This window comes from Schistocerca nitens, chromosome 1 (genome assembly GCF_023898315.1).
Source record: "Schistocerca nitens isolate TAMUIC-IGC-003100 chromosome 1, iqSchNite1.1, whole genome shotgun sequence".
In the NCBI taxonomy this organism is placed as follows: Eukaryota; Metazoa; Arthropoda; class Insecta; order Orthoptera; family Acrididae; genus Schistocerca; species Schistocerca nitens.
Window position 1 is genome coordinate 100,458,735 of NC_064614.1, and position 23,453 is coordinate 100,482,187.

The window sequence follows — 23,453 nt, forward strand, 5'->3', positions numbered from 1 at the left end:
CCTTCCCCTTCTTATTGTTAGTGTTTTCCATATGTATCTTTCTCCTCCGATTATGTGGGTAGCTCCACCAATCCTTACCAGGTCACTTCATTCCATCATCCTTCTTCTCCTCATCCTTCATCCATTCTTCTCCTGCAGTTCATGATTCACTACTATGCAATAGTATTGTCTAAACGTCCATTCTCAGAAATTTCTTCCTTGTTTGTTTCTGGTAAACTTCTTTCGGCCTGTAGTGCCCATTCTTCCAGTGGAATTTGCCTTTACATGTCCTTCGTACTACTTCTTTTTGGTTTATTTCATTTGCTAGAGAGGATAAGTTCTTCGTCTAGGTGTTACACCATCTGAAAAGAAAAAGAAATCGACGCTCGTTGGGCCAAACAAATCGCCTCCAGCCATCTGCTGTCCATTACCTATTAATGAAAAGCCACTTCAGCTGCTTAATGAGAGCTTCATTAGCCACACTACAGGTTTCGGCCATTTTATTAGACCTTTATCAACTCTACATCAAAGTTCTACTGTAGAGGAGCGACGTCACTAGTGACTCAAAAGCTACGCCAATATAAAATCAGCGATAGTGACCGGCTAGTTACGTCGAAAGGCTTTCACTAGTAAAGGTGAAAATCGGTTTTACTTTATTAACAACAAAGTATCAACTGTTACTTCTTCAGGTTAGAGAACAAGACGTTGTATGTGTACAGCTCTTATTCTTTAAAGATTCCAGACACTTTCCACAGGTTTTAGTCCAGATAGTATGGTTGCAGGATTTCGTCAATAAGAGAAACGGATAAGGCTGTTCCTACTTAATTAATGCTAAACGTTCTGCTTTTCTTGCCTTTACGTGCTTTTAATTTCATTCTGTCTCTTTCTGCACGACAGTCCGAACATTTCCCGTTATAATCCCAGAGGAGTAGTGAATAGGAAACGAAACTCTGCATCACCAACAATGAAACCTTTCCTGAGACTGTTATTTGGCAATGAATTCCGCACACTGTAATTTTGCACCATTTTTTCACAGTGTATTTCATTTGGTTCCACAGTTTGCCTAATTAAACCACTGGGTGCCTATTCCAACTACATAAGAGTCACATTTGAAAATAATGGGTATGTGGTATACACCAGTTTATGCTCTAACTGTATCCAATGATGACAGAAATGATCGCAACCACTTATAGTAGCATACATAGATTTTGACAGCTACGTTTTGTGTACATAAAAACATATTTCGTAAAACTTACTGAGCCGTGTGCGCTCGCGTTGGTGCCGTTTTTAGGTTGGCATCGTGTAATAGGGATAGTGGCGTCTCGTTTTCTTCGTGTGTTTACTGGCGCCACTATGTTTGTTAGCACTGTCTGTCTGTGAGTGGCAGCAGCAGCGTTTATCGATATCTGGTACCCCAGTACTATCATTGGAAGGACGTCAAGTGTTTTCTGGGTGGGGTGCGTCGGTATTTCGGTTAGAACGTGTAACACCATAGCTCTTATGCGATACGGATTTATTTTGCTTTCGTTTCATTTAATGTTACATCATTGAGCTTCTGTAAATTTGTTTGATTGAATAGATAACACAGAATTGTAAACTCCTTTCTTTGTACAAACTTTGATGTCATGGTTTGGTTCAATGCAAAGTAGTATGTCTGCCGTTTAAATTCTTTGTCTCATTTGGAGGGAACAAAACTTACTATACATAAATGTAATTTTGTGTGAATAATTTTTGGTAGAAATGTCAATATGTGCAAATGTTCTGTTTTATTTAATGTATTTGTTTACTGTTATGTAAACTGCTGATCCTCACTTAGGGTTCTTAGTTAATTTGTATGTAAAAGGTGTACTGGTTCCCCTCGGGAACGGAACTGTGTAGCGCGCGCAAATTGTGGTTGGCCTATGTAGAAAAGATGGAACTGATAGTCAGTCGGGGACAAGCTACGACTCGGGGACAAGCCACGAGTCAGGGACAAATTACCAAACTGTGTACTGCCATGTAAAAGATACATATTGTGCTGGTTCCGAGAGAGGCTTTTTCTGCTACTTTCCAATGCCTCGGATGGATGGATAAATAGCTGGAACTATTCTGGAATTTGTATCTATCATCGCCACCAAGAAATGACAGAGTCCAGCAATTCTACCTGCAATTCCACCTACCAACATGCAGTTGCCACCACATTGCGCAATCATTACATCGGAATACTACAATGATGTACAGTGAAGGATCAGCTTAAAGGATGTGTTAGTGTGCTCAAATATGAGGTAATTTATATCTAAATTTAAGTACCTACCTTGATTTTTTCCTTATAATAACACCTCTCAGGTTCCTCTCCGTTTGAACTAAAGTGATTACCGAGTGTCCCTACTGAAAGAACATTAAAGACCAGTTTTTTTTAATGCCTCTTGGACATAGTAAAGAGAAAGTTAAAGTTAATGTGGCAAGAGAGTGAGTTAAAGTTAATGATGCTTGGTGAAAATAATTTTCCTAGTAAAACTGCTTATTAATGTGTTGTTGCCAACTTCAAATTAAAAGTTCTTAAGACTGAGGCTTATAAAGTTTTGCTTAGTAAATGATCACATTACTGCTTGTAAATCGCAGAAGGTGAGTCAGTATCTTACATATGTTAATTTCGTCTCTCAATGTAGTAAAACTGGAATCTTGTAGTTGTGAAAAGTTATATACTCATGTTTGCTAAGTGTTTGTCTCTGTTGTGTATTGGAAGTGCATATTAATAATATAACAGGATGCACAGTTTGTCTATTGTGTTAATGCTGGGTAACTAGTAATGGGAAAACGACTAATTATGAAAACTATAATTTCTTTATTTAAATGATAGTGAGAAGCAACCTGTTAGTCGATTCCAATTAACTTTCATTTTAAGTAGTAAAGTATTTAACCGAGAGAGACTTAACCTATATGCAATTAATGATTCTGCAGTGAATAGTAATAATAACGTTATAAAGACCATTCAGTTTGTATAAGCCCTGAAAGTGATGGTGTTTTTCTGTGCCTGTTATAATTTTGCAAATTGTTTGTGCTGCTCTAACTGTTAGTTTCAATCTTACCGTAAACATAGGTATGTGTCAGAGTTCACTGCACTCTCGTGTGACAAATTATAGGGTGTGTTTATCCATTAAAGTTACTAATAACTATTTTCTTGAACGAGAATGTTAATCATTCTCTTGCCTAGTTAGGCTTGCGACCGTTTTCGTTATCCGTTAAACAGTGCAGATAGGCAAAATTTTGTTTCTTACTGTTCAAATATTTACGTAATTCTGACTTTCATTTCCGATAATCTACTTCCGTTAGGAACAACACGGTCAAGATAACAAAATTCCTCTCAGAGCGTAACACTGCTGTGTTGCTTTATACCATAATTGCTTTAACAAAACAGTTTTATTTCAAAACCTGTTTCCAGCTTTAAGGTTATGGTACAGCAGTAGCAGACAGGAGTGTTATAAACGGAGCTTCAGGGAGGTCCTGCAATGCAAGGACATGCCAGTACTGCTGGCGGCACGCAGGCATTGCTGGATCCAGGGGCTGTAGTTGCGAGGGCCACAACCTCGTTGTACACCGGACCTAGGCTGTTTCAGTTGAGTGAACATTAACCCAATAATGAAACCTCCACTATTTTGAGATCACACCGTTTCCTCGTGACTTGCTGCTCGCTGGGTCGCTGAGACGAAGAGCAATGAGCGGAAAATTTGGAGTTGGCGAAATTAATTAGCCGTCATCCTCTTCTTAGTATTAATCTTTGAATTCCTTGTGTTTATTTATGAAGTTCAAGCAGCGGTATTTTTCTGCCTAGTGGCCACTAACGCCTCAGTTAACTGCCTTGGAGGTAAGCGTATTTTCGCAGCAGTGTACTTTTCCTCCCCTTGCCGCTGCTGTCTGGTAAGGCGTGTAGATCGAAAGCCTCCTCGATTGTGATTCGGATATTTTGTTCTTTAGGACTACCTAGGCCGTAGTGGTTCCTTCTGCTTCTGGATGTTCTAAACACCAGAATCTGAAGACGCAGTGCTGTCCGCCTTGCCTGGGTTATTTCATCGTTGTGTTGATTACCAGACGTTAGGTAGATTTTGCAAGAGTGTTGGTCTGCGTTTAAACTGTCATTAGTTTGAGTTGCCACCCAGTTTAGTGAGTACAACATTTGACGGCCTGTCCCGTCGGTTACGAAGTTGAGTGACTTTTCCCGGGCCAATCCTTGGAGCACTGTCTGAGGCCCACTTGTCTCTTGGTTTCATCATATTGTGTGCGTGTTTTTTAAATATTTTAGTGTCTCTTGGAGAAGTTTAACTGGTCTTAACTACTGTTATCCAGGCCTTCAGCCATTAAATTGTTTTTTTGTCATTACTATTGGGGCCTTCAGCCGGCAAATACTTGAATTTCTGTTCAATAAGGCCTTCGGCCGCGAATGCAACTTGTGTAGAGAATTTTTAATTATTTATTGCCTCTTAATGTTGAAATTTGGAATATCGTGTTTAAAGAAAAGGAAATGTAGTGTCTCTTGGAGAAGTTTAACTGTTCTTAAGAATTTTCTATCCAGGCCTTATGCTGCCTAATAATTTGAATTTCTGCTCAATAAGGCCTTCAGCCGTGAGTGCAACTTGTTTAAGAATTTTTTTGTTAGTCATTGTGTCTTAAAAGTCAAATTTGATAATTGTTCCTTATTGTCAACCTCATTTGCAATTTGTTTCAAATAAAGTGTACTTGATTTGCTTTTTGTTTAAGAAAAACGAGTAACCAACGGTAACTGAGTAAGGTCCCGTCCACACCAAATCCTGCCTTCTTCCCTAAGTTTCAAGTCTCAGTGGTGGCAGAGCTTGGTTACGATTGTAACGTTGCCATTACAGTTACCGTTGGTTCAAATTGTAAGTCTGTCAGTGTTACACGATATTTGTCTTTCCTATTTGGTTGTTCAGGTGACCAATTCCAATGGCGGTCAGGCAGTGCCCCAGGATCGGCCTGTTGACGAAAGGTCACCTCATTTATGAGCTGGTGATAAGGCACCAGCCTATTGACGGTAGTGTCCCGGACCTAGCCGCCTGTTTGCGTGCCACCGTTCTTCAGCTGGTTGACGTCACGCCGTTTGTTGTGGGTGAGACAGAAGCAGCGATTGAGCTCGTGTTTAAGGCTGTTAGGTGTCTTGAGGACACCATCGGTTTGTTGGAGGGCACTCAACCTAGTGGCAGTCAGTTAGACAGGGTGCGGGCACAGTTGACACATTTAACCACCCGAACATTTGACTTCAGGGAAGTAAAGCTAGAGGGTTGTGATAAGCAATCAGTCGCTGAATTGGGATCCTTCGTTAAGGAATTGCAGTTTAAAGTCACATGTTTAGATCTTAATTGGAAGACGACCGGGGAGCAGGATCTTTTATCTTCCGGACGGTGCACTAGCAAGCCCGGGAATAACGCCCTGATGTCCTCTGAGATGTTAGCCGGCGCGTTTGCTAAATTTCCTAATCCTCTAGTCCATCTCTTTCGAAACGTCACAGAATTAGCTATAGAGCGAATCGAGCAAATTGAATGGGTGTTATGGTTGCAGGTTCGCTTTGAGCAACGCGCTGATGCATTTTGTGTTTCGCATCAGGTAACTATGTCTCTATTATATCCGTTAACTAAAGGCGAAATGAGGACTCTTGTATCCAGGGCCATGGCAGAAAGGCTTTCCTTGCAACATTTGAGGGAACTTGTGATTAGCGAAAGATTGACCATGGGAGTTCGCAAACAGCTCGCGTGTCGCTATATTTAACAGATGCAGCAAGAAAGGGAGGACTTTCATCAACATCTGGAAAGAGTTAAGCCTTGCTAGTCGACTTGCCTGAACATCAGTTAGTTTCAATTGTCCTGAGGGAAACACCAGCGGTGGATGATTCAGATTTTGTTTTTCGTGGTAGTCCCTCCACATGGGAAGAACTTCGTGCCGCCGTTGCAGTGATGTCCTCATTGCCGCTCTCGGTCGATAGACATCGTGAAGTGAAGGCTCAGCCCGTGGGCGTCAGCGAGTGGAACTCCGGATTACCAACACCAGTAGAGTCTGCTAAAGAGGAATCGTGGCGTTGTTTTAGGGGCGGTCAAACTGGCCATTAATTCGTACTTGCGTTCAGCCGCGGACAACTAGTTAATAAATCACGCCCAGCTGGCCAGCGACCCTGGGATCGAGCCTTTAAACCCTGGTGTGCCCGTGTCACTGCTCCATCACCCCCACTGCCACATATTTGTTCTCTAGTTGGTGGCACACCTGTTTGTGCCCTTTTGGATTCTGGTAGCTCCTTTTCGTCGTTGTGCTTGGAATGGTTTCTTGAATTTGGTCATCCTGTGATACTTAGGCCAGTCCCTTCTTCGGTGCAGAGATGTCGAGTTCCCAACGGGCAGGTGTTGCCTCTGCGTAGTTGGGTCTGAGGGAGTATCTCCGTTGGGGATTTTTCCTGGCCCTTGTCTTTGGCCTGCCGGTTGATTTGATTTTGGGATGTGATTTTATCAGTAAAACAGGTCTCGTCTTGGATTCTTCCAGGTACACCTTCTTCTTTAAGTTCTCTTCTGCTCAGAAGCTTGGTTACATGATTTTTTACTGGTTGGAATCTGTTTGAGTTTAACAGGGTTCCTTTTGGTTTGCTGGATAATATTCCTGGAGACTTGAATTTAGTAGACTGTTTGGAGTTGGCGAAATTAATAAGCCGTCATCCTCTTCTTATTATTAAATATTGAATTCCTTGTGTTTATTGATGAAGTTCAACCAGCAGTATTTTTCTGCCTAGCGGCCGCTAACGCCGCCGTTACCTGACCGGGAGGTAAGCATACTTTCGCGGCAACCTATTTTTCCTCGCCTTGCCGCTGCTGTCTGGTAAGGCGTGTAGTTCGACAGCCTCCTCGATTGTGGTTCGGATATTTTGTTCTTTTGGACTACCTTGGTAGTAGTGGGTCCTTCTGCTCCTGGATGTCCTAAACACCGGATTATGATGACTCAGTGCTGTCCGCCTTGCCTGGGTTATTCCATGGTTGTGTTGGTTACCATAAGTTAGGTAGATTTTGCAAGAGTGTTGATCTGCGTTTAAGGGGAGCCGGAGGTGGTTAAATCCAAAAAAATACGATTATTTTTTTTTGCTACCGAAAATTAATTGGAACGTTCCTATTTAATGTAAACTTTGAATTATTGTTCTACTCGCCCTAGAAGTGGAGTTATTATCATTTTCCCCCACACCTACAGAGGAAATGGGCGGCCGCTGAATGCATCTAACAGCCTCTCGTGACTTCCCGGCGAACTGCTTGGGATTTTCTCGGCCTGTTACGCATACAGCACCTTATGTTACGCATACAGCGAGTGTGCAAGGGATGGCTACATTGTTTTCTGTGACAAATATTACCCGTATTTCCTTACAGCTTATTCATATTTTCCTCAGAATTTCGAACATCTTGCTCCATTTAATATTGTCGTACACTTTTGTTCTGGTTACGATGCCACGTTTTAGTAACCGTGTATATAAGAAGAGGAAGAACGTAGGGAAAAGAAAATTAACACTAATACCAAGTTGCGATACTACAACGAATAAGAGCGCGGAACATCGTCTCTTTGCTGTTTACCGTTTCGAATTAGTTCAGTGTTGCGCCTGTTGTTGGTAGTATTATACTTCATGTGTAAAGCGGGTAATATGCAGTATGTACAAGAATCAGGAGGGAACAATAAAACCAATTTTTCATGACTTAGCACAGCCAGAATTGTTACACAAATGTCTACACGGAAAGACGCAGAATCCTAATGAGAGCGTAAACAATTTGATTTGGAAAGTGATTCGTAAAAGGATGTTTGTAAGCATAAAAACACTGCACTTTGTCATTTATGATGCAATAGCAACCTACAACCAAGGGAACAGTGTGAAGTGATAAGTTCTGAAGGCATTAGGATTTACAGCTGGGGTGAACACTGTACGAGCACTAAGAAATATTGACAGAGAAGGGATAAGAGGAGCAGAAAGAAGAGAAAGGCATATGAAGTATGATGGAACAACAGGCCAGAAAAGAAGACAGAAGAGGAAGCTTTTGGAGGATGAAGAAGAAGACCCTGATAATCCATCCTATAGTGCAGGAATGTATTGAGAAAATTTGATAGCCATTTCCCGTAAATTAGAATTTTTCGAATATAAGGAACATTTTCTCAAAATCCACTCAAGCTAGAGAGATGAAATTTTTATACAGCGCTCCTAGTGGTCAAACGTACATTGTAACACAGCCATTGGGCAATATGTTCAGTAGTTTCATTTCAGTTTCATTATAAAGCAATTATTTGTAAAAAAAATTGGGTCATTAATAAAAAAAATAATTGGAAGGAAACTAGAAAAGATACTCCAAAACCCCTCTGTCATAACTGCAGTACTAAACCACTCTATATGTAAAAAAATATTCAAATTTTTCTATTTGGTAGTTTATTCATAAATGTTCCTCAAACTTAGTGATTTTAACATGGACAGCATAGGCACCTCCGGCTCCCCTTAAACTGTCACTAGTTTGAGTTGCCATCCGGTTAAGTGAATACAACACTTGGCTGCCTGTCTCGTAGGTTACGAAGTTGAGCGACTTTATTCTGGCTGATCCCTGAAGCACTGTCTGAGGCCTACTTCTCTCTTGGTGTGATCACATTTTGATGATTATGTTTTTTTTTTTAATATTTTAGTGTCTCTTGTAGAAGATTAACTATTCTTAAGAATTTTCTGTCCAGGCCTTCATCCACCAAATAATTTGAATTTCTGGTCAATAAGGCATTCAGCCATGAGTAGAACTAGTTTAAGAATTTTTTACTACACCTTGTGTCTTAAAAGTCAAATTTGACAACTGTTACTTACTGTCAACCTCATTTGCATTTGGTTCCAAATAAATTGTACTTGATTAAAAAAAAAAACTGGGCAACTAACGGTAACTGAGTAAGGCCCCGTCCACACCAAATTCCAATTCTCACTTACAGAAGAAGGTAACTGACTTTTAAGCGTAAATTAATTATTGAGGATACAATATAGTGAAACTATATTTGTAATCTTGTTAACAGTGTGGCGGAAACTTCTCTTTTTGACACCGCTTCGGCATATTGCGGTAATGTGGCATCACGGTAACCTTTCTCCCAAATAACATTCTGAGGTGGTCACCGGGAATGAAACCCGACACCACTGCGATAGTAGAGAGCAACGTGAATCAACCCATTTCGTCTTGCAGCGCTTCCTTCCACTTTACAGAAACACTTTGTACGGCCAGCTTGTCGCGCTTAATCGTAATTCTTGAAATTAAATTTCTTCGCCATAAAATGGAGAAGAAGAAAAAGGAACATTGATGCTTCGGCATTTGGATACTCTTTCTCTACATCAAAGACCACTTTGCACTCCCAGAGTGTCATCGGCCACCGTTAAATTGCAACTTACATCCCTCGCAAATGCAGACCAAGAGACATGGCCAAAAACCTTTTGAACCGTTCTCTGCCACATCTTTATCTCATGATACAGCATTTCAGTTGTAGGTAAGATTGAAAGATCTATAAGTCCAGAGTGGCTGTGGTTATTGAGTGATGAATGAAACAAGCCACGTACCAAGTATGCGACTTTTGTTTGGTTCCTGGGAACATGTAGCAGCTTTGCTGGAAAATAATATTCAGACCAAGCTCTCATCTGTTATTTAAATTCAAATAGTTCCACGTCCACGACCAAACTGCATTTTGATCTGAACAAGCATGCCTATGTGTAAAGGTAAGCCGTGCCACACTTTCTGCAGAAATTAAAACCGTGGGCCGAACCGAGACACGAGCGTGGAATAAGCACAGTGGCGACGAGATCTACAGGATGATTTTTTCCACTGTGCACAAATTCTAGAGATTGATCGATGAGAGGATGCGAAACAAAAAAGATCTAATGAACCTAAGTTCGGAAATGCATGTTTACCATTCAGTCATACATTGTTAAAGAGACTACGGTCTGATGCCATGCAACTCCAGTTACTGTTGGTTTCCATGTGCCTTAACGCAAGCGTGTACGCGCAGTAGCATGTTCTGTCTCATACGTTCAAATCGGCCAGGCTGCATCAGAACAGTTTGTTTCAAAGGCAGCATGAATACGTTGCTCCAGTGTCTCTACATCTGGAATCGGCTCTGCATACACTATACTACTGAGATTGTCCCATAACAAGAAATCGCATGGGCTGAGATCCGTTGGTCCATGCATCTGGGCCCCTCGTCCGATCCGTCGACCAGGCAAGACTCGACTGAGTTGGGTCCGGAGCACCACCATGTAACCACACAACCCTTCGAATCGTTAATCCACTTCTTGCAGCAGGGGAGGCAAAGTCATCCACAAGGAACGCCGACAATTCCGGCCCGTTAGGCCCTCCTGTGGAAGGAAGACTGGTCCCAAAATATAGTAGCTAATTATTCCGGCCCACACATCCCGGCTGCACCGACGTTGATTACTCGCTGTCACCATACCATGTGTGTTCTGCATACTATCCCACAGATGACTGTCATGAAAGCTGGAATACCACTCCGCGTGAAGGTGGTGTCATCTGTGAATAGGATGGATGACACAAATCCAGGAATCGTGGTTGCCTGGTGAAGAAACCAGTGACAGAATTGCTCCCGAAGTGAAAAGCCTTTCACTAGTAATCCCTCCACACACTGTAGATAATAAGGGTAGTAACAGTTGTCATGGGGATTGCTCCACACGGTCGTCTGGCTTACCCTATGCTAGCAGGACAACTGCCTGTTACTGACAAGGCGGTCGTCTTCCACAGTGTTCATCAAATTTTCTTCCAAGCCTGGTGTCAGATTATTTCGGGTACGTTCATCACGATTTCCTGCTCCTGAAATGACCACGTCTCAGACAAACGGCGAAACACTGTTGAAAGCATTGAATGCTGTGGTTTTTATCGGCGGCGGGGATAGGCCTCCTGATATGACCTTGCTGCCCCTGGCATTTGTCATTTGACATTCCGAAAGTAAACACCAAGTCGGGAATCTCTCGGTTTGAATATGGAACCACTGTGTACAATGCTGTATCACATCCACTACAAGGCGAGTTAGCAAGAAAAGTGAATCGGGCACAACTTTATCAGTTATTAGTGGAGTAGAGGACACTAGGATGTGACGTATGAAGAACAGTACCACCCTCTAGGAGGAAACCACGCCTACTGTGGCTGTGGCTGCGTGGCACAGTGCTTGTTAGACCCCAGTTTCTGTAACGAACTATGATTGAACAAATGGTCCCTAAATGGAAATCATACATTTCCGGACGTAAGTTCACTATACCTTTTTTTTGTTCCCTATCCTCTCATCGATCAACCCCTAGAGTTTATGCACGGTTGAAAAAAAAATCACCCTGTGTAACTGACTTTTCCAAAGCTGAATTTCTTTGACATTTCTTATCACCCAAATGTCTATTGATGTTTCTCGTCCTGCACATTTAGCTAAATGGAAGTAATAGGATGTTATACACCAAATGACAAGAAAAGAAGACATGGTCGGATGTCAATATACCGTCCTACATGTACACAGCGTAGGAGGCTATATGAATGACCAGAGTTGAAATTCTTCATGAGAGGTAGAACGGCCATCAGAATGCGTCAGTGTGATTTATGTTGTTCCAGGCCTGGTGTATTTCATTAGGAGCGTGAACAGCGTCACATGTTAAGTGATCATTGTGAAGGACACGGAGATGCAGCATACTAGTGTGAGACAGCGTTATCAGCACATGAGTGAGTTTGACAGTGGCATTACTGTAGGTCTCCATTTGGCCGACTGGGAGATTTGTGCGATATCATGATTTGTGGGCATTCGGATGTCATTGTGACCTGATATTGGATTGGGTTGGAACGTGTGAAGGCAAGCATATCCGTCGTCAAGATTCCGGTCGAACGCATCTGACCACCACAAGAGGAGATCGCTTGTTGTGCACCCACCACATTGTTAAGACACTTCATAGCTGATGCTCCTGCTGCACCACGAAAAGAAGCAATTGATTCCTTACAGTTTTCTGTAACATTCCGCTTCACTAGCAGGAGTCTACATCCATGGCCGTCGTCGACACTGCAACACAAACGACTTTGAATGGTGGTGCGAGTGCAAAGTATGGACTGAAGGTAAACGGTGTCTCTTCCTGTTCAGCGATGATCTGTGGTTATGAATTATGCCTGATGACTGTCGGCACCCAGTGCGCTGGCACCCTGGAGGAAGGTGCCAGTCTTTCAACGTTTTGCAGAGGTACAGCAGTCTTACTCCTGCCGTTATGATGTGGAGAGCCATGTGGTATGATTTCAGATCATGACTGAGAACCTTCTTGACATTTTCACCCTTATTAAATGAACCTGTAACGAAACGTGCCGCTCCTTATTGCATATTCTGGTTTTCTACTGCCATTGTGCGTTTCGCTGACAGCGTGTGAGCGCATCGGTTTTGACTAGGCAGCTAAAAAACAATGATGCGACAAATTCAGTTGGCGTACTTCTGACCGGTGCCTTTCGCCCTATATCTGTGGAGGGTTTACTGGAGATCCTCGGGATATGGCCAGTGGGTACTGTGGTATGTTACAGTGCAGCGTGAGAAATATGATCGTGTGTACATCACATGAACGCATATTATTGAGAAAAGACATTTACGATCCTGTAAGTTAGATAAATGGCAGAGTGGGACGCACTGAAAGGCGTGTTTACAGCTTATTCCCAAGAGCCAGGAGTAGACTCAAACTCCACGATATTTCCCCTACTCGAGGTATAGTGCAGCTATTAACAGGTCGCGGTCCATATCACAAACATCTGCATCGAGTGGGATGTAATAACATACCAATCTGTAAATACGGCAAGGAAGGTTCCGCCGATCATGTCGTTCTTACATGCCCTCTCTTTGAGGAAGAGGGAGAATGCAGTCGATTAGCCTTCGATATGCAAACAACTGTAAATGACCAAAACCTGTGGACTAAAGTCAATATTATAGCACATCGGATATCTAAAAGGCAGCTGCTCATATTTCAGTCTCTAAGATGAAGAGGACGCTCTGAATATCAAAATGATGTCAACAGATCACGAGAAGCGTTTAATCACTTTTGGCTATTGATATACATTTAATTAAGAGAAACTATATATATATATATATATATATATATATATATATATATATATATATATATAGGTTATCTTAATTAAATGTCTATTTATATATTAATATGTGTCTATTATTATCTGTAAGTGAGAGAACACTTTGACATTATTTTGATATATATATAAAGTAAAATAAAAAGAAAAGAGAGATTGCTACAGCCAACCACCAGGGTATGCGTAACTCGATGATTGCCGAGGCACATTCATACCAGTGTGAATAATATAGCTGTAGTCGGCAAACCTCGAGTTCTTCTGAGGCTGCCACTAACATATGTAGTATGGAAGATGGAAGTTATTCACTTGCAACTTGAGTTAATTCTCTTTATTTGACGTTATTTTTCGGTTGATTCTTGTTTTTCAAATGTTCTCTTTCATTTATACATTAATATTACCTAATGTTGCTGTTAAGATGATTTACTATTCCATACATAATGTAAAACATGGTATGTCATCATGATTAACGAATATGTACGACCTGTTTAGAGTTTTCAGATAACAAGGCTAAGATTCTTAGCAGTAAACTCAATTGAATTCGATTGAACTGTCAACACTAACTTGTAAAGTACCCAGATCAATAAGCAGTATTAAAGTACTGATCGAAGGAGCATTTTATAAGCTACCTCTCATGGCTGTTAATAACTGATGTAACTCTGACCGCACAGCGGTACGTCACCGGCATTCTGCGTCGCCACATGTTATCACTCATACGACAGTACTGTGGTGTCATTTTCCAACAGGACAGCGCTCGTCCGCATAAGCCACGTGTCTCAGCGAACAGTCTGCATGACGCTGAGGGGCTCTTTCGGCCAGGAACATACCCAGGTGTATCCGAGTTTGATATTTTGTGGGGACAGATCGGACGTCAACTCTATTCCAATGGCAGCAACCAAGACATCAAGGACGAGTTACAACAGTTGTGCGCGAGCTTGCCACAGGAGAGGGTACATTGCCTGAATGGCACCATTCCCAAATGAATCAGGACAGAGAAGATGCAATGTCATAGCGATAAGCGGACTCATAATGACGATTTCTACTTATATTTAACTCGTTCTTGTAATCGACGAAAATACATGACATAGTGCCTCAACCTGGGAAGTTTCATTTCGTTTGCTCCTCAGCTTCAGAGTGTTTTACTTTTTTTGTCGTACAGTGCATGTCGCCCGACTCTCCAACAGTAAACCTTTCTACGAAGCACACCGCTTTGCTCATAACATCTAAATGGATATTAGTGGGTGAATTGTGACCCGGAAAGTGATTTGCAAACAGAAACTGGGGGAAGGTAGTAAATGTGCAACTCCGCAGTATACTGTAAGATTCGTGAGTCACAAAATTTTACTGAATCACCATCCAATTTAAATAAAATTAATAAAATTTAAAATAAGAATTTAATTAATCATTGAATTTGTAAGCCTATTTGAAGTGTTAGTATTAATAAAAAAGATCGAAGTGAATATATGGAATGAGCATACGGGAAGATTTTAAGTACAAACGATAAATCAAATAATTCATAGCAAGCAGGAATTTAAGACTCGGAAAAAAATAAAACAAAAGGATAATCAAGCAAGTGTCTACAAACATAAGGCATGCCTTTTTAGCTTCAGGAACGCCATGTTGGACATATCAAAACAAACTTACAAAAAAGGAGGGGGGGGGGTTGTTTGATAAACAGTCATCGCAGTTTAACATAGTTAATTATAAAAAAACATAATATAAAAATTCACGAAGAAATTATGGACTACGACCTGTCGTTGCCTGTTATTTAACTAATGAACTCACTTGTAGTATTATTATAGTGCGGACAAAAATGGAAAGGAAATTTTAGGCGCACGGGGCAGAAGTACACATAGACATACACGATCCACACATACAAGAAAAGAAAGAAAAAGAATTCTGGCCAACACAATAAGTGAAAGGCTCAGAAGCTCGTCCCTATCGCTATGACTGAATTATTTTGAATATCAACACTATGGGAGACTCTCCGATTGAGAAATTTAAATGCATCAGCTTCCACATGAAACTAAGAGACGCTGGCGCGGAACATCTGCGAATGCCGTGAATATTCAACAACAATGCAAAATTACTAATACTAATTCTCAGAAGAATCAACAACAAACCAACAGCGACAGAAATTGTTCAAGTATACATGTAAGATGAAGATGAAGAGATGCAGCACGTATATCAGGATACTGAATGGGTAATGCAGCACTCCAAGAGTGTTATGGGGGACTGAAATGGGATTGTAGGGGAGCGAGTAGAAGAAAGGGTTACGGGAGAATAGGGTACTAAGAATAAGGGAGGTGAAAGACTGAGTTCTGCAATAACTTTCAACTAGTGACAGCGAATACTCTGTTCAAGAATCATAAGAGGAGAAAGTACCGGGAGATACGGGAAAAGATCAGTCACATTACATCATGATCACGCAGAGATTCTCAAAATAGTTCCTGAATTTTACATCGTACCCAGGAGCAGATATAGACTCGAACACAATTTAGTAATGATGAAGAGTAGGTTGAGGTTGAAGAGACTTGTTAGGAACAATCAGTTCACGAAGAAATGGGATACGGAAGTGTTCAGGAATGAAGAGGTATGCTTAAAGTTCTCTGAGACTATGGCTCAGTAGGCAGGTCAGTTATAAAGAAATGGATATCCCTAAAAAGGGCAATAACCAAAGTTGGAAAGGTGCTGGAAACGTAACTGAGGAGAAACCATGGGTAACAGAAGAAATACTAAAGTTGATCGAGGGAAGAACGAAGTAAGGGGTGTTCAGGGAAATTCAGGAATACAGAAATATAGTTACCTCAGAAAATAAATAATTACGAAGTGCAGCAAAACAAGCATAAAAAATGTGAAGTAATCTAAAAAGAAATGATATTGGGAAGCACTGACTCAGCATGTATAAAACTTAAAACAACCCTCGGTGAAATGAAAAGCAAGGGCAGCAACATTAAGAATGCAATGGTAATTCAGCTGCGAAATGCAGAGGATAGAGTGGAGTAGTGTAAAAAGAACATTGAACCCCGCTAAGTGGGAGGACCTGTCTGTTGACGTTACGCAAGAAAAAACAGGAGTCGTTAGAGAACGGATAGGTTGTAACACCGAAAATACAGATAAAATACCTTCTGCTCCATTCAAAATTTTTCGCCATTTAATACTGTACTTCTGATTCTGAAACTGTAAGCTTTATTATAGAAACTATATTTAATACGTAATCGATGTAATACTGTATTTATTTCTGACTGTATATTAGTTGATTGTAAATGCATCGAAAATATTGTACATTGCTGGGTAATAACCAAGGGAACTTACTGTATCGAAAGCAACGAAGAAATGGCAGTAGCTTTGGGGCGTTGTGAGCAGAGAGGGAGCAGATCAGCTTGAGAGATGAAAAAAACCTGAACTAAACTCATCCCGAACAGGCCATGAAGGCCCAACGGTACCGACCGGCTGCCATGTAATCCTCAGCCCATAGGCGCCACTGGATGCAGATATGGAGGGATATGTGGTCAGCACACCGCTCTCCCGGCCGTATGTCAGTTTAAGAGACCGGAGCCGCTACTTCTTAATCAAGTAGCTCCTCAGTTTGCCTCACAAGGGCTGAGTACACCTATAAAGGCACATTTGCATGCCGAGCGTGAGTTTCCGCGGAAACGCGAAATATTAATTAAATAAATAATCAGTGACTAATAAATAAAGCCTATGGCACACAACTGCAGCGCTGTGTCGCTGATAAAGACAAAAGAATAATTACGTTACTCTTATGTCTGTTTAAGAGAGGAGAGAGCTCAGGTAGAAGTGGTGCGAGAAGCACGTATTTTATTTTATTGTCTGGCACACCGCCATATTTTCATGTTATAGAAGAATACTGCGAGTTGCAACCACACTAGGCACTCGATTCTGTAATGAATTTATATTTATAAAAGTAAGTAGGATTATGAACTGTAGGCTATTTCATTGAATATATCTGATTTAACTAACTGTGTAACTTTTTTATGTTTAGTAGACAATCACCTCTGTACGACGTATTGGCATGGCTGGCAAATCATTGTAATATTGAGATTAGATCATGAGTCCGTACCTACCGCAGCAGTCTTTGGAAACGATTTAATTACGAAGTCCGATTATTTCAGTTTTCTTTCACGGTCAACTACGAGTTACATTGCCTTTTCCAAATAGCCATTGTCAAGCGTCTGATACCGAATAATTAAACGTCCACGTTCCAGATAAGCAAATACCAATTACAACCAATCATCATACATACAGTATAATTAATCATTAATATTTTATTCCATTTTATTTTTATTTATTTTATATTGGCGACCGTGACAGGACTTGTTATTTTGTCATTTGTTACATTGTTGTTTTTGTTTCATGTCAAAAATCAACTTTCTGGACCTGGACGTGAATGTATGAGAGATAATGAAAATCTGAAGATATTTTCCAATTCTAAAGTTTTGCCGGAAGACGCAATGAAGCTTCCAGCAAAATAAGGTAAGACGCAGCATCTTTGCATTAGCAGGCTTGACCAGACGTATAATTCAGTGTATTAGCTTTTCAGTAAATTCTGTAGTGTTTCTTTCGCGCATAACAGTTTTCAGTAACAAATTTCATTCTTAGCACTTTTTCCTAAACAATAACGTATCCAACAATACCAATACACGAGTGTACAATATGGCCGACTTCTGTACGATATGATGTAACATGGCCAGCAGCCATTACCAATAATCTCAAATTCAGTTTATATTTTTTAAATTAACGGGACAGCCATTGTTGCTACGAGCGATTCATGCTCAACTGCATTTCATTTTAAAATCAGTGTCAAATATTTTCTTGAAACATAAATCACGTGTGGCATTTTAATGACTAGAAATCAATACGCAAAAATGGAACAGCAAAGACGTACTATTCAGACACAATCCGACTCGGACGAGAGACAAATGTTAGAAAATGACTTTACGACAGCAACCGGTAGTGACGATTTATCAAACATTGACGCAAGTGTTGACGGAAATTTTGACAATAGGCCGTCCACCACAAAAATTTCAAAGTCTCAGTCAGAGCCCATGTTAATGCATGACGTTACGTCTAATGACGCGGCGGGGGCACAGACGTTGCAAACGGTAAACATTGCCGACATGTTACAAATGATAATGAAACAGAACGCCGAAAACATGGCAACCTTACAGACACAAAATGACGAAATTAAATCTGACCTCATAGCACTCAAGACGAGTAATGACACTTTATGTAAACGTGTGGAACTTATAGACGCCACACTGACCAAACAGATGACTGAACTCAGTACTAAATTTTCCCAGCTTAATACGACACAAGAAAAGACTACAACTGACGTAGCACTTTTACAGACACAAGTAAAAAATCTTAATGTCACGTGTGAAGTTCTTACTGAACAAATTCAAACATATCCTTCAGTACACGACAACCTTGAAAAACGAATTACTGACGTACAGAATAAATTTGACAATGTTGAACAACACCTGACTGACATCTTACAATCTGATGCTACAGCTCATTTTCAAAACATTAATAAAGAATTTCATGATTGGGTAGTGAACAAAGACAAACATTTTGATAGATGCCTACTTGAAAATTTACCAACAATTGTGCACGACTCCGTAGCGCAATACATTACTAATAACAAACAGCTGATCAGTGACGCAGTACAATCCGTCACTGGACCAATGACACAATTCACCGATCGACCACAGTCTGAATGTAACGAAAATATCAGTCAAAATGTACAGTTCAGGAACCAATATACATTCGAGTATGACACACACATACCGCACACGACAAACACACAAGAACAAAACACACCACGACTACAACACATACCACGATGTACAAACACAAATACAAGCTATTATCATGGTAAACCACAGCAACATTATCGTAATTACTCGCCAGCTGAACATTGCAGTAATTACAGTGGAACAAATCCATATCACAATGCGAAGGAAGAAGAAAGCTTAATGAAACACAGGCAATTTCAGATTTTTATCCCAGAAAAACGAACCATTCATCCGGTGATTTTTCTTAAATCTTTTAGTAACGCATTTCCACGCACTTGGAGTGACCGGAAAAAGATTTCATATATTGTCGGTTACATCCAAGGCGATGCAGCTGTCTGGGCATACAGTCAAGCTGACGTATGTACCACGTACAGTGAGTTTGAGCGTGCTTTTCTGAACAAATTCTGGTCGCAATCCGTCCAGGAGCGACTCAGAAGACAAATTCTAGAACCTGAAACTTTTAACAGTAAAAATGGCAACTTACGCCGATATTTTGAAAAATACTTGAACATGGGACACTTTTTAGACGAACCAGTCGCAACACGCGATATACTCCGTGCGTTGAAGGCCAAATTGCCTTTCAACATTAAAGAAAAACTCCTACATATCCCGGATGACGATTCAGATTATTTTTTAACAGCTTTAGATTCGGTTGACATGTTACTTGAAGATCAGCGCTTCGCGCGGCAAAACAGCAGGCACAATGTTTACACTAGTGGGATGCAAGACAAGCAGTATCACCAATATTATATTGATATGTGCAGAAACATGGCTAAATTACAAAAATCTGATCCTCACTGGTATAAGATAATAACATTACTGGTAGAAAAACACAATCATCCTTTGACTAAGTATTACAAGTTACACAATGATGTGTTATTTTATCACCGACATCCAAATGCTACTAACTGGTGTGTATGCATTCCCAAAGAGTCTGAACGTAATCTAATTTGGCACACACACTTAGTTTGGGGTCATTATGGGACGAAGAAGTGTTTAGCAAAGCTCAGCACATACTGTTATTTTAGCAATATGAGAAGGAAAATTTACAGGGAACTGAAAACATGTGTCATATGTCAAAAATCAAAACCTCAGAATTTATCCACAAAGACAGATTTACATTCTATTTTACCCAGTAAACCCCTGGAAATTCTGTGTACTGACATCAGTGGACCGCATCCAGCAAGCTCTGGAGGCGTCAAATATATCTTGGCTTTTTACGATATATTTTCTAAACATGTAAAACTTTATGCTTTAAAATACGCCACTGCAAGTGCTATAATACGAAGATTCTCAAGTGATTACCTGACGCACGTGGGAAAACCTAAAGCAATTCTGTCAGATAATGCAGCATACTACTCTGGGTACAAATGGAGAAATTTCTTGAAGGACAATAACATTAAAGGTATATCTATTTCAAAGTTTAGTCCACAATGTAACGCGACTGAGAGACTTTTCCGAGAATTAAACCGATTCATGAGGACCTATACTTCATCAAAACATACTAATTGGGTGTCCTACCTAAGTCTTTTCGAAGACGTACACAATAACTTAAATATTTACGATACAAATTACACACCTAACGAGATCATGTTCAATTGCAAACAGAACGATCAGTGGATAGAACCATTACCTAAGTTGTCAGACAAGGAAATCACACCTGAACAGAAAATAAAAGAAGTTTTGACTACGCTGACACATCACGCACAGATACGAAACAAACATCACAGAAACATAATAAAAAGAAAACAAAAATTCGAGGTAGGAATGCTTGTACTACTTCGTACTCATCATAAATCTGTAGCACTCAAACGACGCAACGCTAAGTGGCGTCTGCTATATGAAGGACCTTATATAATTGTTAACATACCGCATCCTGGTGCGTATTTGTTACAACATCGTAGAACTAACAAAATTATTGGGCTATACGCACACCGAGATCTTAGAGCATTTCATGCGGAATAATGTCAAAGTCACATCCATCAAAACATTGCTAAGCAACTCCAAAAAACTCTGTTGCTACAACACAGATAGTAAGTAGTATAGAAATTTTCATTTCAGCGGTTCCAGTGACGCAGTTGAAGGCAGAAGAACTCTTCTTTCAGCGCGCGCCACCACCTGGAAGACGGAATATTAAAATAAAATTTATGTTTACGTAGCAGTGAATGATATATTAATTTTTTTTTCACGGAACATTTGTGACTGTGGGTATCACTGACTTGGTGTGACACCTGACGAACCGACAGACGTCATCTGTGAAGCGAACTTTTACTTTGAGAAATAGATTAGACGCACATCTCTCAACACGAAAAGCATCTATCAGTAGTCAAGGCCACACAGACACTATACACACACGCACAAAACGCGAGGAATCAAACATTTTCTCTCTTACTATTTTGAATATTTATTGAGTAGTGAAAATGCCTGGTCTTGCCTACTGATGTAATGAATGTTGTGTCTAACCTATCTTAATTTCAGATGACATCACAAAATAAACATCGATAAAATCCCAGCAAAACTGATAAAGAGGACGTAATTATCTGCAATTCATGTAATCAAATGTGACACAATGTAATAACCCATAGCTATGTAATAATGATGTAAACATGTTTATGTGCAAATGTATTATATTTATGCTAAGAAAATATGTGACGTGTGTATGTATGATTACTTATATTTTTTTTTTCTCTTTCAATGATGTATAATGTAACTGTTACTATGTAAAAGAAATTTGAACAAAACGAGTGCCAAAAGGACATTGCATAGTGAACCATTGTTCACGGACATTAATGAACATTACTAACTCTGCAACTACGCAGAAACCTATGTGAAAGAAACTGTTAATGACATTCATTATGCATCGTACCTATGTAAACGCGATAAACCATTTCTTTGATTAATAACTACGAACATTTAGGTGAGCTATATTCAGCAAAAAACTGAAAATGTGAAGTGCATAATTCGTGCATCGTCTAGTGACAATACTACAGTACCTAACTTGAAGATGTTAACTGGATTAAACGGACACAAAGTGCCTGTCCAGAAAACAACACGACGGGTGGAAGAATTTTGGTTGGAACTTCAGGGAATGAAATGTTCTCGAAATGTGACGGACACTCTTACCTGGACTGTCCAAGGATCCACGCCAGCTATGTGCCGTCCGAGGTTCAGCAACCAAGCTTCCACGGAATGTAAAAAAAACGAACTGCACGTGGACCAATTACTAACGGGTCACGTCAAATCTGTAATAAACAATGTTTTTTAGTCACAACGAACTGCATCACAACGACTATAATGGAAATGGAAATGGACACGCTTATGTTTTAATCACGTTGTTATACAACGATGATACTAACCTGTGAAAAAATTATTGTGCAGCAGATGAATATGAACTGTAATAACGACACGATGTGAATAGGTCGACGCACCTGAAACATACGGACATTTTTCTTTGAAGTATTTCAAAACAATACTATGTAACTAAGAACATTCAACAATCTGAGTTGTATTGTGATATAACAAATATTGTAATTTTAAAACTAAGTTACCTGTTATAGAATGTAGTCTTCATATGTAATCTTGGTTGAATATTTTCTTTGTGCAACGACTAAGATACGCGCGCACACGAACAACATGAACTGCATTACTGTGCCGCGTGATCTAACTGTATGATATAACGGCACTGCCGGAGTCACACAGACGCTTCTGCTCATGTGCGCACTCTATCTGCCAACATAAGAACTTTTACGACGCACCCGCGTCATTCAAATTTTGTATATAATGTGTATAATGTGTGTAATGTAAGTCATGTGAATAGTTGTAGATAACTTAGATTTTCTTGTGCCTTTAGGTGAATTGCTCGCCTGCAGGTGTGTCCTTTCGCCTCGCAATTCAGGGGGCAATATAAAGGCACATTTGCATGCCGAGCGTGAGTTTCCGCGGAAACGCGAAATATTAATTAAATAAATAATCAGTGACTAATAAATAAAGCCTATGGCACACAACTGCAGCGCTGTGTCGCTGATAAAGACAAAAGAATAATTACGTTACTCTTATGTCTGTTTAAGAGAGGAGAGAGCTCAGGTAGAAGTGGTGCGAGAAGCACGTATTTTATTTTATTGTCTGGCACACCGCCATATTTTCATGTTATAGAAGAATACTGCGAGTTGCAACCACACTAGGCACTCGATTCTGTAATGAATTTATATTTATAAAAGTAAGTAGGATTATGAACTGTAGGCTATTTCATTGAATATATCTGATTTAACTAACTGTGTAACTTTTTTATGTTTAGTAGACAATCACCTCTGTACGACGTATTGGCATGGCTGGCAAATCATTGTAATATTGAGATTAGATCATGAGTCCGTACCTACCGCAGCAGTCTTTGGAAACGATTTAATTACGAAGTCCGATTATTTCAGTTTTCTTTCACGGTCAACTACGAGTTACATTGCCTTTTCCAAATAGCCATTGTCAAGCGTCTGATACCGAATAATTAAACGTCCACGTTCCAGATAAGCAAATACCAATTACAACC